At 38.9% G+C, this 14629-nt stretch overlaps 1 protein-coding gene across 1 annotated transcript in view; it reads left to right on the top strand.

The window, feature by feature from the left end:
• Positions 1–2572: 2572 nt before the first annotated feature.
• The window catches only part of CFAP206 (cilia and flagella associated protein 206), an 82168-nt gene continuing 70111 nt past the window's right edge, over positions 2573–14629 (top strand). Inside the window, exon 1 of the mRNA XM_064360415.1 lies at positions 2573–2599. The gene's annotated coding sequence lies outside the window, so the exon portion shown is untranslated. The remainder of the gene's footprint in view (positions 2600–14629) is intronic.

The following is a 14629-nucleotide window of genomic DNA, read 5'->3' as shown; positions in this document are numbered from 1 at the left end:
GGTCAGATTATGGAAATGTTTCAAAGTCGTCAACAGACTTTCCTGACAGCCTAGATGTGTAGCGTGAAGGAAAGAGGGAAGTCGGGGTGCCTGAACAACCTGAAGGCCGGGGTTGCTGTCAGCTGAATGAGTGAGCTACAGGTGGAGCTTTTTTGGAGGGAGAAATCAGGAATTCGAAAAATTTATTAGACATCCAAATGATTGTCTAGTCAATGTTATCCTAGATGGTATTTACATGAATATGACATGTATTTACTATTTTAAAAACAGATTTGTATATTTGTTTATATATATATTCATGTGCATTATATATAATATATATAAATACATATATAGGTATATATATAATGCCTCTTATCTAAACATATGCACAAAAACTGGTCATGTTGGTTGCCTCTCAGAGAACTGAGTGGCTGGAGATCAAGTCTTATTTTCATGGCATATCAATTTAAACCTTCTATTTTTGAACCATATGAATATATGATACTCCAAAATTAAAATAACATTTAAAAAATAAATAATTTGATTAATAAATAATGTATTAAATAAATTATAAATGTTTTATTAAATATTAAATAATTCATTAAATATTTTAATAGTTTATTAAATATTAAATAATAATTAAATATTTTTAATAAGAAACAGTTTATTATTAAATAGAAATAATTTTTATTATTTATATTTAATAATATAAATAATTTTTATTATTTATATTATTATAAATGAATAAAAAATATAAATAATTTTTATTATTTATATTTAATAATAAATGTTATTTTAATTTTGGAGTATAACATTATAAAGCTGCCACAAAGCTGTCCCTTAATGGTTTTTAATGTTAATTTTTTTTAAAAGGCTAAGTAAGATAAATTAGTTTTGCTAATTCTAAAGGCATTCATTGAATACCAACTGTACATAAGATACTGAAAATTTTTAAAAACCTACAAGATGTGGTCTCTTCTTCAACATGAAAATGCATTGAATCTGAATATGAATCTAAATCTGCCTTCTGGAACTAATTATTTGCAAAAGTTACACCTTATTAGGATTTACAAGCAACTGGTTTGTAAAACATAGCAGCCGGGGTTTTTTCACATAGAGTAAGTAGTTCATCATCTGGCTCTTTCTGACCCCGGAAAAAAAATCAGAATTTTTTTTTTTAAGCTTCACTTCCAACTGAAAATCAGAATTATTTTATGACCCCAAACTACGTTAAATAGCCATAGGGTTGATCATATGTAGAAAAGATCTACCATTTTAATTCTTGCTTAATACTTTCTGGGTTGAAAAAACAAATTTAATATAGGAAAGTACAAAGGCTAGTATAAGAAACTCCTGTGGCTCACCACCCAGAATTGACAAATATCAACATTTGTTCATGTTTCCTTTGAATATTTTAATAACACATCTAAAATGTTGCAGATAAAATGTAGGTCTTCTTTATTCTCCTTCCAGCCCCGTTCTTTCTCCTCCATAGAGATAACCACTCTCCTAGAGGGAGGGTGCATCCTTCCAGCATGAATAAGATATAAATTTTACATAAAAACTATTATTTTCTACACGTCATTCTGCAACTTGCCTTTTTTTAACCTAACATTGCATTTTGATCTATCCATGTTGACATATGTCGCTGTTTTATTTTCTAGAGAGACATGAAATCATAGCAATTTTTGTTTTTCATAAAGCATCATGTATGAATTGCAATGGGAATGTTTGCTAACTGCTCTAAAACATAAAGATGGTGCTCCCGAACTGACACCAGTTGCCCCAGGGCACGGTAGTGAGCTCACAGGGATGCAGCTGGACATTTTTAAATTTCCAGGGAAACACAGTGACATTTGTCAGCTACCATGCAAACTGCTGTTATTAAGTTGCTTAGACCCATTAAGCACTTGCTCTTCTGTCATAAACATAAGAATGGAGCCACTGGAGGAAAAAAGATCAAAAATATCTATTTTGTTCAAGCCAGAACAATTAGGTACTTCTTTAGGCCTAGAGTTTCCATGAAAAAAATACCGAAACACTAAAGATGTTGAGAACCAAGAAAGCTTGAGAACCTCTATAATAGGAATAAGAAATCTATATGAGGCTGGGCACAGTGGCTCACGCCGATAATCCCAGCACTCTAGGAGGGTGAGGCGGGCGAATCACCAGAGTTCAGGAGTTTGAGACCAGCCTGGCCAACATGGCAAAACTCTGTCTCTACTAAAAATACAAAAATTAGCCAGTCATGGTGGTGGGCACCTGTGGTCCCATCTCCTCAGGAGGCTGAGACAAAAGAATGGCTTGAACCCGGGAGGCAGAGGTTGCGGTGACATGAGATTGTGCCATTGCACTCCAGCCTGGGCAGCAAGAGGAAGACTCGGTCTAAAAAAATAATAATAATTAAAAAAAAAAACTATACAAACCCGTGTTTTCTATCAGGCTCCAGTATCCTGGTGAACAACAGTAGGAATTATGGACATAGTGCCTCAAAGAAACTGACTGGCTTTGAAAACCTAAATCTATTCATTGATAAAAACAATGAGTGATGATGTGGAACACCTGGAAGGAATAGTTTAGTGTTACAGCTCTAAAAATCTCCAGCAAACTCCATAAGGTGAGCTTCTAAATTATTTCAAATATATGATTTTCATCAAAAATGCCCCTCATGCTGTGATAAAACTTAAATGTGCATCTGGCTATTTACCTATGCAAGGGGAGGGCAAGAGTTGAGGGGAATCAGGGAGGGCGATGGGTGTTGAAAGGCTGCAGCTAAAGAGAAGGAAGACCTCAGGCACGGTTTTTAATGAGTAACCAATCAACCTACTTTTACTCAGGGGTGGTATTTCTGAGATGTAACCTATGCTTCATCCCTTCTGAGAAACCAGGAACTCAACTTGAAGAATATTTATTGAATACTTACCCTCATTTTTACTTAAAAGGATAGCATCAGGGACCCTGTTTTAAGGATCCTTGTGTCAGTCTAAGTAACAACCAGAGACCACTCTGTAAAAGAAATGATATTTATTTAAGGATAGAGCATTGCAAACGGGAATACACATGCCATAGTAAACTTTGCGAATGTTCAGGAAGGTAAAGAAAAACAAAGACTTTTAAAGGAAACAAATTCATAATTGTTTTGAAATAATTTTCCCTGGTTACAAAGATCAACAACAAGGGTGATGCCAGCCTGAGGTTGGTCAGGCAGTTGCGGGACAGGTGTCCTTGCTGAGGTACCTTTTTGTATAAGGTGGCCGTGGCCTTTGTGCAATGTTGTGGGTTTTGCAGTCTTTTGTGATCGTTTCTGTTACCAGTGATAGTACCTGTTACATGCATGAGAACCCTCTCTTCGTGGCCTTCCTGACTCTTGTTTGTCAGGGTTTTCTTAACATCAGCCAATTCCATTTTGATTCTGACAACTTCACACTTGGATTTGTGCTTAGACGTCACCAGGAGTACTATCAGGACACTTTGAGTTCCCTGCAGAGGGAAAGGTGATTGAGTAGATAGGAAAGATGACAAGGTTATTCTCCTTAACCATGGACACCTCTGCACACGTAATCCCAGGGCTAAGCTCACACTTAGCTTGCTTTGCTGGTCTCTCTTTTACATAAATTCCATTTAGCATTTTGGCTACCACATACATTTATTTCCATTTAAACATAAAAAGTCCTATCAGAGAAATGAAGGATTACCATTTTATAAATGGTCATAAGGAGCGGTTATAACAATCTTTAATAGGGATATGAAAAAGTCTCAGTTTGGGAGAAATTTTCTGAATCTGAAAAAGAAAGAAATAGTAGCATTAAGGGGAAATGGAAGTTGAATTTTAACAAAATTAACTTCATATGTTGCCAAAAAAAATAGGAGCTGAAAATATACTGCTTTTTTTCCCTGAGTAATACCCATCTCCTGAAGGACCATAAGTGGCAGTTATAATGTCACTTGGTAGAAACTTAACACGAATTGATGAGATGTCTTGATCTAAGACATCTTAGCAAAAATAACAAAAACATTTTAAAATCAGTGATTATATAAACTGTTCTTATTTTCTTTGAGAGAAGAGCTCTTCCTAAAAATACCACCAACCATATTCTCTTTCAGCTATAAATGGATTCAAATGTAATTTTTTTCTATAACATTAATGTCATGTTTTATGACCTACTGCAGAGAAATAAATAAATAAATAAATAAATAAATAGTTTTCTGGACTACTGGTATTTAAAAGGAAAGCCAGCCTCGAGGTGGTGTGTTAAGTCATGTAAAGCCTGAAGCCATGCTAGTGGTCAGCATCAGATTCAGTCATGTTTGCCTAGTCCGCACATGACTGCAGTGCTTGAGTAAGTGCTGATGGCAGACATTTTTCATTTTCCCAGAACTAGAAAATGAGAAATAGAACTGTGGTGTATCCAACATCATGTCATATATGCCAAGGTAAAATCTGGTACTAAATAAGAAAAATGATTTAACTCTTAAATGGAATGAAACTTTTAAAAACCTGATTTTGTTGAGATCTTAAATAGGGAATTTAGGCTGGAGACGGTAGGTTCAGTCATTCATTAAGCATTCATGTAAAACCTACTATGTGTAGTCATTTTGCTAGGGTCGTGGGGCCTACAGAGACATATCAGACAGTAGTAGTGGGTGATGGGTTCATAACAATAACAGCACCATGGCACACGTATACCTATGTAACAAACCTGCATGTTCTGCACATGTATCCCAGAATGTAAAGTAAAATTTAAAAAAAAGAAAAGAGAAAAAAAATATTAAGTAAACATACTCCTTGACATAACAATTCCACATCTAGGAATCTACTTTGTATAATACTAGCAAGGACACATAAAAGTATGCATACGGGATGCTCACTGTAGCATTATGTGTGGTGGCAAATAAAAGCACTTACTAGAAAATGTTGGCTGGGTGCAGTGGCTCAGGCCTGGAATCCCAGCACTTTGGGAGGAGAGGCGGGTGGATCACGAGTTCAGGAGATCAAGACCATCCTGGCTAACATGGTAAAACCCCATCTCTACTAAAAATACAAAAAAATTAGCCGGGCATAGTGGTGGGTGCCTGTAATCCCAGCTACTCAGGAGGCTGACGCAGGAGAATCGCTTGAACTTGGGAGGCAGAAGTTGCAGTGAGCCGAGATCGTGCCATTGCACTCCAGCCTCGGCAACATTGTGAGACTCCATCTCAAAAATAATAATAATAATAATAATAGCACAATGCTAAATCTGGGAAATGCCCCAATAAAGGTATTAACAAAGGACTGTGGGAGTTCAGAGAAACATAACGGCTAGTTTTGATCTAGGACTTGAAGCACTAGTCCAGTTTCAATGGACAGATTTGGTGAGAAGATGAGGTAATCTAAGCAGAGAGAAATATATGAGCAAGTGTACAGTTAGGAAAATGTAATCTGGGCTGGGAGAGTCTTTTTTTCCCTTGTGGATGCTGAATAAACTGCATCGTGGGCCTTTGCTTTGACTTTCGGATTAGGGGTTCTCAACCTGTAACATCCTTCAGGTCAAAGTGAGGGAGGAAAAGAAGGGTGCAGTGGGGGCAGGAGGATGGAAGAAGAAAATAGGAAAGACGAGCAAAAAGGGAAATGGGCAAGAGAGGAAGGCAGCTGGTGGGCCGCAGAGAGGGCTCATAGGAGAGAGACACGGGGGTGCAATGTACACCTGGCAGGAAGCTTCCCAGCGCTTCTCATTGGTTCACTTCCCTCTGTGACGGCTTTCTCCCTCATTCCATCACTGGCACATTCTCTACCATTTTGAGCCGAATACTGCTTGCTCCTCTACAAAGCAAGAATTTGTAGAATAAAGAGAACCTAAAGGTTTTATTTAGGCCATGAGTCACATGGTGATAAGACTCTCAACAGCTTATGAATGGATAATGATCTTAGAAATTATCTACTTTTGCAAAAGGCTTTCTACATATATAATTTTACTGCAAGGACACTTCACTTTTAAAGTGCCTTCATATCTGTCATCTTATTTGAGCTTCGAGTTACATAGGATGAACATTGTTATCTTCATTTTACAGAGCAGACGGGATAAAATGGCTATAGGGCTTTCCTGAGTAAGGGATATCTATCTCCCAAAGGACCATTTCGATGTCATCTTGGTAGAAACTTGAGGATCTGAGTGGATCAGATGTCTGGGGAGTGAGTGAAAACTACCTTTAGTCTTGATAAAACACTAATAATACTTTTAAATCAATGATTATATAACCCGTTCCTGTTTGTTTTTTTTCTTCAAGGTGGGAAAGAGGTACGCTATTTAATGTAGTAACAAGGGTACTGGGCTGAAACAGAAGATCTGAGTTTTAATAGTAATAATATTATTAGCTAACAAAAATAGCTATGTTTAATAAGCACTTATGGCATGCCATACATGGCACTAAACCCCTTACAGCCGTATTTCCTTTCATCTCTACCACAGCTGTATGAGGTCAACACTATTTTTTTTGATAAGTGATGTAGCTAGGGCTTAGTGAGCTGAAGTAATCTGGCCAAGGGCTTCAGTTCAGGCTCTGTATCATTCAGACTATTCATACCCTTTTTGAAGTTCTCATTTCTACATCTGTAAAATAAGACCACTGAGATGATTTGAGAAAAGGATGAAGACATAGCATATGCCTCAACATAAGAAAGTCTGTTACACTATGTCAGGGGTGGGCAAACTTTTCCTGTAAAGGACCAGATAGGAAGTATTTTAGGCTTTGTGGGCCATGCAGTCTTTGTGAAAACTACTCAATTCTGCCATTATAGAGCAAAGCCAGCCTTAGATGGTGCATACATGAATGAGCATGACTGTGTTCCAATGAAACTTTATTACAGACTCTGAAATTTGGATTTCACATAACCTTCACATATCATAAAATATTATTGTTCTTTCAATTTTTCAAAACTATGTACTAATTTTAAAAAATCATCCTTAGCTTGCAAGCTATACAAAAGCAGGCAGGGGCGGTTTACGGAAAATTGCTCTATCTGGAGATATCACTGATATCTATGTTTATGATTGGTACAGCTAAGTGATCAGGAAGGAAATGTTTTTCAAGTGGAATAAACTGTTGTATCTCTTCTCACCAATGACCACTGGCCCTACAATGCCTTATACTTTTGGTATGGGCCGTATCAGAAGAAATCGCTGGAGCGTGTAAGAATCTTTACATTTTAAGGCTAGCTGAGCTGAGGATTCAGTAGAGGGCAAAGACCTAACTGTTACCAAAGGCAAGCTCCAGAAAAGAAATTTCTAGGTAAAGCATTGTTGCCTGATAAAGAAATGGTTTATTTTTAAAAATAAAAATAAAAACAACAATCGAGCACTTAATAGAAATCAATGAATAGCCTTTTGAGCTTTTACAAGCGTGGGTCTGGGTCTCTGCAAGGTAGTCAGGCTCTTGGCACCAGTGAGCAGAGAGGTTTGGAGGCAGCCCCAGCGGAAGTGATCTTGAAGGCACTGTCCTCCACTTTGTCTCCACATGCAGTCTTCTCAGTGATGATCTAGTCACTAGCACCCCAAAAGACAAAAATGCATGCACACATTTCTCGTCCACACTCACAGGCTCACGTGCACATGCATACGGCTCCTAGCAAAAGCCTCTTTACCTTCTTGGCTTCTCTTGAACTCTTTGACATTTGGGTGCAAGGATTCCTTTTGTCTCTTGATACCCTGACCAAAGGAGTTGGTTTGTGGCCAGCTATTACTTGTACCTATTACTAAACATGTAAATACATTATATAGGCTAGTTAGACATTATGGTGTCCAGTTGAGGTATGTCTTAATCTGTTTCAGCTGCTATAATAAAATAACATAAACTGAGAAGCTTATAAAGAACATAAATTTATTTCTCACAGTTCTGGAGAAGTTTAAGATTGAGGCATCAGCAGATTTGGTATCTGATGAGGGCCCACTTTCTGATTCATAGATGGCATCTTCTTGCTGTGTCTTCACATGGTAGGAGGGGCAAGGCAGCTCTCTGGGGCCTTATTTATTTATTGTGAGATGGAGTCTCGCTCTGTCACCCAGGCTGGAGTGTAGTGGCATGATCTTGGCTCACTGCAACCTCCACCCCCCCAGGTTCAAGTGATTCTTCTGTCTCAGCCTCCTGAGTAGCTGGGACTACAGGCACCCACCACCATGCCCAGCTAATTTTTGTAATTTTAGTAGAGACGGGGTTTCACCATGTTAGCCAGGCTGGTCTTGAACTCCTGAACTCAAGTGATCCTCCTGCCTTGGCCTCCCAAAGTACTGAAATTGCATGTGTGAGCCACTGTGCCTGGCCTGGGGTCTCTTTTATAAGGGCACCAATCCCATTCATGAAGACTCAGCCATCCTGACCTAATCATCTCCCAAAGACCCTACTTCCTAAGACCACCACTTTGGGGATTAGGTTTCAACATATGCATTTTGGGAAGACACAAACATTCAGACCATAACAAGGAGCAAGGCTTAAGAATAGGTCCTGTTCCTGGAGCTAGGAGCTGCAGCGGGAGGCATCTCCCGAAGAGAGTGGCCATCTACAATGTCCATTATATGTAGAAGTGCCAGTCCTTGATAAAGGAAATAGAAATTCTCACACCATTGGAAACTTCCACCTGCACCCCGCTCTCTAGGGGCTCGGCTTTGAAGAGGAAAGGTGCCAGGCGATTGCTCTTCTGTCATAAACATAAGAATGGAGCCACTGGAGGAAGAAAGATCAAAAATACCGATTTTGTTCAAGCCTTGGAGAGCAAGCCACATCTTGTAACCAGATTGTGGTGCTCTATGTTGTGCACTTGTCCTGTTACCCTGGACTTAGTAAATCCTGTTTTAAATGTTCCAGCCTTGCCTCAGGGTTGCTGCGGGTTTGGGAGCAGTGCCCCCATGAGGTCAGGTCAGTGATGGCAGCAGTAACTCGAGATCTCCAAGGGAAAGAGACATCAATAGTTGGGAATATGCAATCTTTCTGTGAACACTCGCCCTCCTGTACCAATCCTACAAAATTAGGAGCCATTGTTCTATGGGAGAAGGCCATCTTCCTCATGGTGTATTCTCTGCAATTTCTAAATCCCCTTGTAAATAAGCATTCTTACGCAGTAGGTGCAAGATGATAGCATGGAGGTTAAACATAGGCTAGAATCTGTGTGACCTTAGGCAGGTTACTTCGCCCCTCTGTGCTTCAACATTCTCATCTATAAGATATATATAACAGTACTTCTCTGAAAAGGCTTATTGCAAGAATTAAATAATACGTAAAAATGCTTATCACAGTGCCAGGCTTATAGTACACGGTCAGTACAAGTTCCCTATTATTGCTGTAGTATCTTGCCAAACTTGTTTTTTTTTTTTGAGACGGAGTTTCGCTCTTGTTACCCAGACTGGAGTGCAATGGCGCAATCTCGGCTCACCGCAACCTCCGCCTCCTGGGTTCAGGCAATTCTCCTGCCTCAGCCTCCTGAGTAGCTGGGACTACAGGCATGTGCCACCATGCCCAGCTAATTTTTTGTATCCTTAGTAGAGACGGGGTTTCACCATGTTGACCAGGATGGTCTCGATCTCTTGACCTCGTGATCCACCCGCCTCGGCCTCCCAAAGTGGCCAAACTTGTTTTTTTAATCAGCCTGATTTAATGGAGGGGAATCTATCCTCTTTCTTAGGTCTTCTGATTTCCTGGAAAATTAGTAACTGTAGTAAAACTATGAACATCAGTCCCTAAGATCTTAGCACTAGCTAGGCAATGTGGGAACTTCAAAAGAATTTTAGAACATAGTTCTTGTTCACCAAGTGCTTACAAATAAGTTGGAAATGCAGATGCTGGGTTTAAATCTTGACACTACTGCTAAATAACCTTAAGGACCTTGAACAATTTTTTAAAAATTTCTCTAGGCCCCAGTTTCTTCTTTTAAAAAATGGGGATTATAATAGTAATCACTGCATAGAGTTAATATGAGAATTAAATGAGTTAGTAAAAGGAAGGTGGTCCAACAGTGCTGACATATGGTAAGCGCTAGCTTTTGCTATCTATCACCGTGAAGCAACATATGTATGAGGAAGTTCCCACAGGACTGTGCCTCTGGGATGAAGCAGAGGATCAGAGGTCCAAGCAGGAGAGGCTGCAACAGGCTGGAGATATGCAGAGTCTTCATGAGGGATTAAGACTTAGCTGAGTTTGCAGTCTAGGTAAGATGGAGACAGGCAAAGATAAGTTCAGAAAGAAATAGCATTACCAAAAACACTAACAAGGAAATTGGCAGGGGCATTTGTTATTATAAACTGCCTTACTAATTCCAGCATACCAGGATTCTCTTTGAGACTTGCAATGTGTAACAGGTAAGTGCTTAATGAATATTTTCCAACTTGCAAAGGATACAGGGGAGTGTGGACTATTCCTTCCCACCCCCCAACATTTTTTTATGTCGATTTCTTGAATTCTGCAAAATTCTCGTCTAACTTATTGCAGCTAAGTTTATGCAGTCGTGTAGCTGGGATGTGGGGCGATGGGAGAATTTGTAGCTGTCAGATTATATTTTGACAGTAGGTGGCTCCCTTACATATATGTAAGAAAAGTGGCACTGTGGTCTGTTTGGAAATCATTTAAGTCACTTGAGTAATTGTCACGTATTGTATATCATTGAGGCTGAACATGGATGCAATTTTTCACATTGATTTTTGTATGAAAGATGACATTAATGCAGCAGAAGGAACTTTCTTCCTCCTTAGGAACTATGCTTACCTCTTGAGGATGACAATCTGATTACTATTCGGAGAGTGAAGTCAGATCCTTGGCAGTACATGTTCCCTCTACTTCTCTCATATAGATTGGCATTCAGCTTTAACAGTGCCTCACTCGTACATGCTGTAGGCATCACAAATTTGGGCTTCTATCTACTACAAAGTTAGTTAGCCTCTCTTTCTGTCAAGTGGACCTGCTGAAATTCTACAGCTGGTAAACTCAGCTCCATTCTGGCCAGTTTGACCCATTATCCCATCCTGTTTCTCCACATCGATCTGGGGTTTGCTAGAATCTTCTGTTCTGGGGTACTGTTGGAGAAAGTCCATAAATGGAGCAAATCTGGGCCACTGCAGATTTCAATCACATGTAACTAAATTTTATGATCAGAACATAAAAATTAGCCTGCAACACTTATATTGGTAAAGAATTTTTGTAAGTATTAATAAATTATGCTCACATTTTGGTATTTCGTCATTTTTATTGCTAAGTTGCTGACAGAGATAACCTATTTTTTAAAGTATCTTATACACATGTATATCATTGTCCATCAGAATCAAAGATAGAATTTGTATATAATATTGAAAAATGGGAATGTACTTGCTGGACATGGTATTTCTTTAAGATTAGTTACTTTTGTAAAGTGTGTACCCCTGGACCACCTGAACTAGAAATAACCTGGAATGCTTGTTCAAATGTAAATTTTTGGCTGGGCATGATGGCGCAAGCCTGTAATCCCAGCAGTTTGGGAGGCCAAGGCTGGCAGATCACAAGGTCGGGAGATCGAGACCATCCTGGCTAACATGGTGAAACCCTGTCTCTACTGAAAACACAAAAAATTAGCCGGGCGTGGTGGCACACGCCTGTAGTCCCAGCTACTTGGGAGGCTAAGGCAGAGAATCTCTTGGACCTGGGAGGCGGAGGTTGTACTACTATACTCCAGCCTGGGCAACAGAGCAAGACTCTGTCTAAAAAAAAGGAAAGAAAATGTCATACAGCAAATAGCAAGGGATGTCCTTAACCAGAAAAATTATATTTATTTTCCATGAACATCATACTTAAAGAGGTAATGCAAGCCTTTCTTTTAAGCTAGTGGAACTCAGTATTACTACTGCTACTATTCAAAATTGAACTGGAAGTTTTAATTAGAGCAGTAAGGGAGGGAAAAGACATGAAAAGTAAACGTACCAACTGATACTACCTGACTGCAAGACTTACTAAAAAACTACAAGACAGTGTGGAAGAAGCCAAAACATAAATAACCAGATCAGTGGAACAGAATAAGAAGTCCAGAAGTAGACCCACACTGGTATCGTCAATTCTGCTGAAAAAAGGTGCAAGGGCAGCAATCCAAAGGAGAAAAGATAATATTTTCAATAAAAGGTGCCGGCACAACAGGACATCCAGAAGCAAAAAAAGAAGAAGAAACGTAGACAAAACTCTATACCTTTCACAAAAATTAACTCAAAATGATAACAGACCTAAATGCAAAACACAAAATTATAAAACCTATAGGATATTACAGGAAAAAGCTAGAGGACCTTTTTTTAATGATGACTTTTTAATAGAAACCAAAAGCATCATCCATAAAAGAAAAAATGGGTAGGCTGGGCTTCATGGAAATTAAAAGCTTCTGCACTGTGAAATACCTTGTTAAGAGAATAAAAACACAAGCCACAGAGTGGGGTAAAATTTTTGCAAAACACATATATGATAAAAGACTGTTATCCAAATCATACAAAGAACTCTTAAAACTAAACAATATGAAACAACCCAACTTTTAAAATAAGCAAAAAATTTGAACAGATCATCTCACTAAAGGAGATATATAGATGGCAATTAAGCATATGAAAATGTGCTCAGCCAGGCGCGGTGGTGCGTGTGTGTAGTCCCAGCTACTCAGAAGGCTGAGCCTGGAGAATCGCTTGAGCCCAGGAGTTCTGGGCTGTAGTGTGCTATGCTGATCGGGTGTCCGCACTAAGTTTGGCATCAATATGGTGACCTCCAGGGAGCGGGGAACCACCAGGTTGCCTAAGGAGGGGTGAACCGGCCCAGCAGAAACGGAGCAGGTCAAAACTCCTATGCCGATCAGTAGTGGGATTGCACCTGTGAATAGCCACCACACTCCAGCCTGGGCAACATAGCGAGACCCTGTCTCTTAAAAAAAAAAGAAAAGAAAAGGTGCTCAACCATCATATGTCATTAGGGAATTCCAAATTAAAATAACAATAAAATACTACTACACACCTATTAGGATGGCCAAAACAATGCGCTGACAACAGCAAATGCTGCCAAGGATGTGCAGCAGTTGGAATTCTTTTTCACTGCTGCCACGTGGGAATGCAGAATGGTATGGCCACTTTGGAAAGCAGTTTGGCAGTTTCTTACAAAACTAAACATACTGTTACCATATGGTTCAACAATCGTACTCCAGTAAAAAGATCAGTGATTGCCACGGGTTGGGGGAAGGGAGGGATGATAGAACACAGAGGATTTTTATAGCAGTTAAACTATTCTGTATGACACTGTGATGGTGCATACCTGTCATTATACATTTGTCCCAACCCATAGATTGCACAGCACCAAGAGTGAATCCTAAAGTATGGACTCTAATGGTGGGTTCATCAGTTATAACATCTGCGGCACTGGAGTGCAGGATGTCCATAGCTGGGGAGGTTCTGTGTGTGGGGATAGGGATAGATGGGAACTTTGTACTTTCTGCTCAATTCTGCTGTGAACCTAAAATTCTCTAAAAAATAAAATTTATTATTATTTTTTTAAAGTGGGGACAAAGTTTCCCCTGGAACCTGTCACAAGACATGCCTATGACATGCTTTTGGTGTCTAGAAATCAAGCCAGCTTTTTCCACATTGTTCTAGGGACTAGGAATAAAGTAGCAAATGAAGCAGATATTTAAATACTCAGATATTTCACATCTGGAAATCTCTGAATAAATTACATGCAGTACAAAAAATTCTTAAGTAACTCCAGCATTATTTATAATGGTGAAAACTTGAAAATATACTACATAATAATGGGAATACTTCAGTAAATTATGACACATCCACTCAATTGCATATTCTACAGCTATTAAAAATACAGCCCGTAATAAGATAAAAATGTCTGTGTTGTAATGTTGAGTGTAAAAGAATAACATAAGATATGGTAAAAATGTGGCTAAGGTACCATAGAATGAGTCATTTCATGAACATGTTAATAATATTAATCCTTTGTTAATGAAACCATAGGTGGTAGACTTGTACTCCCAAATATTCATAAAGAACATGTGTTACTTTTACAATGGATAATGGAAAGTGTCCTAATACACTATTGTTAAGCCTAGACGCTTAATAAATATTTGAATTGACTAGCCAAATCTTCATGCTTTTAATATTGTAGGTATGAATCCAATCATTGCTAAAGCCAGAATTTCCTTCGTGTGCGTTCAGCTACTCCTCGTTATACCTGTCAAACCACCTCAATTATCCACTCCAATTGTCATGCCTCTCATGGGTTAGTTGTAAATGGAACACAACTCTAGCATGAGATTGTGATTTAAAAGAGCATATCCAGCATTTCGATGATCTGTCTGAAAATACATTTCCTTTTCAAGGTTTTTACCTGTCAGTGAGGCATTTAAATTGGGGCATTCTCTTGTTTCTGAAGTCTGATAAAATCTTGACCTTAGACTATTTATTGGTAATGTTTATTCATTCACAGAATTGGATCTTAGCATATCCTATATGTCAGGCATTAATCTAGGGCTGGGGCTAGAAAAATGAGTAAGATTGGGTTCATTATTCAGTGCCCACCTTCTGAAGTCCAGGGCACCGCTGGAAGCTGCCTGACTCTAGTTTAAGGCACAGAGGGAAGAGGAAAAGACTGAGAACAGCATCCCTCTTCCTGAGGAATGCATACAAGGGTG

This window comes from Aotus nancymaae, unplaced genomic scaffold (genome assembly GCF_030222135.1).
Source record: "Aotus nancymaae isolate 86718 unplaced genomic scaffold, 86718_ANA_hifiasm-v0.15.2.pri h1tg000040l, whole genome shotgun sequence".
Taxonomy (NCBI): Eukaryota; Metazoa; Chordata; class Mammalia; order Primates; family Aotidae; genus Aotus; species Aotus nancymaae.
This window is presented reverse-complemented; position numbering and strand designations above follow the sequence as displayed.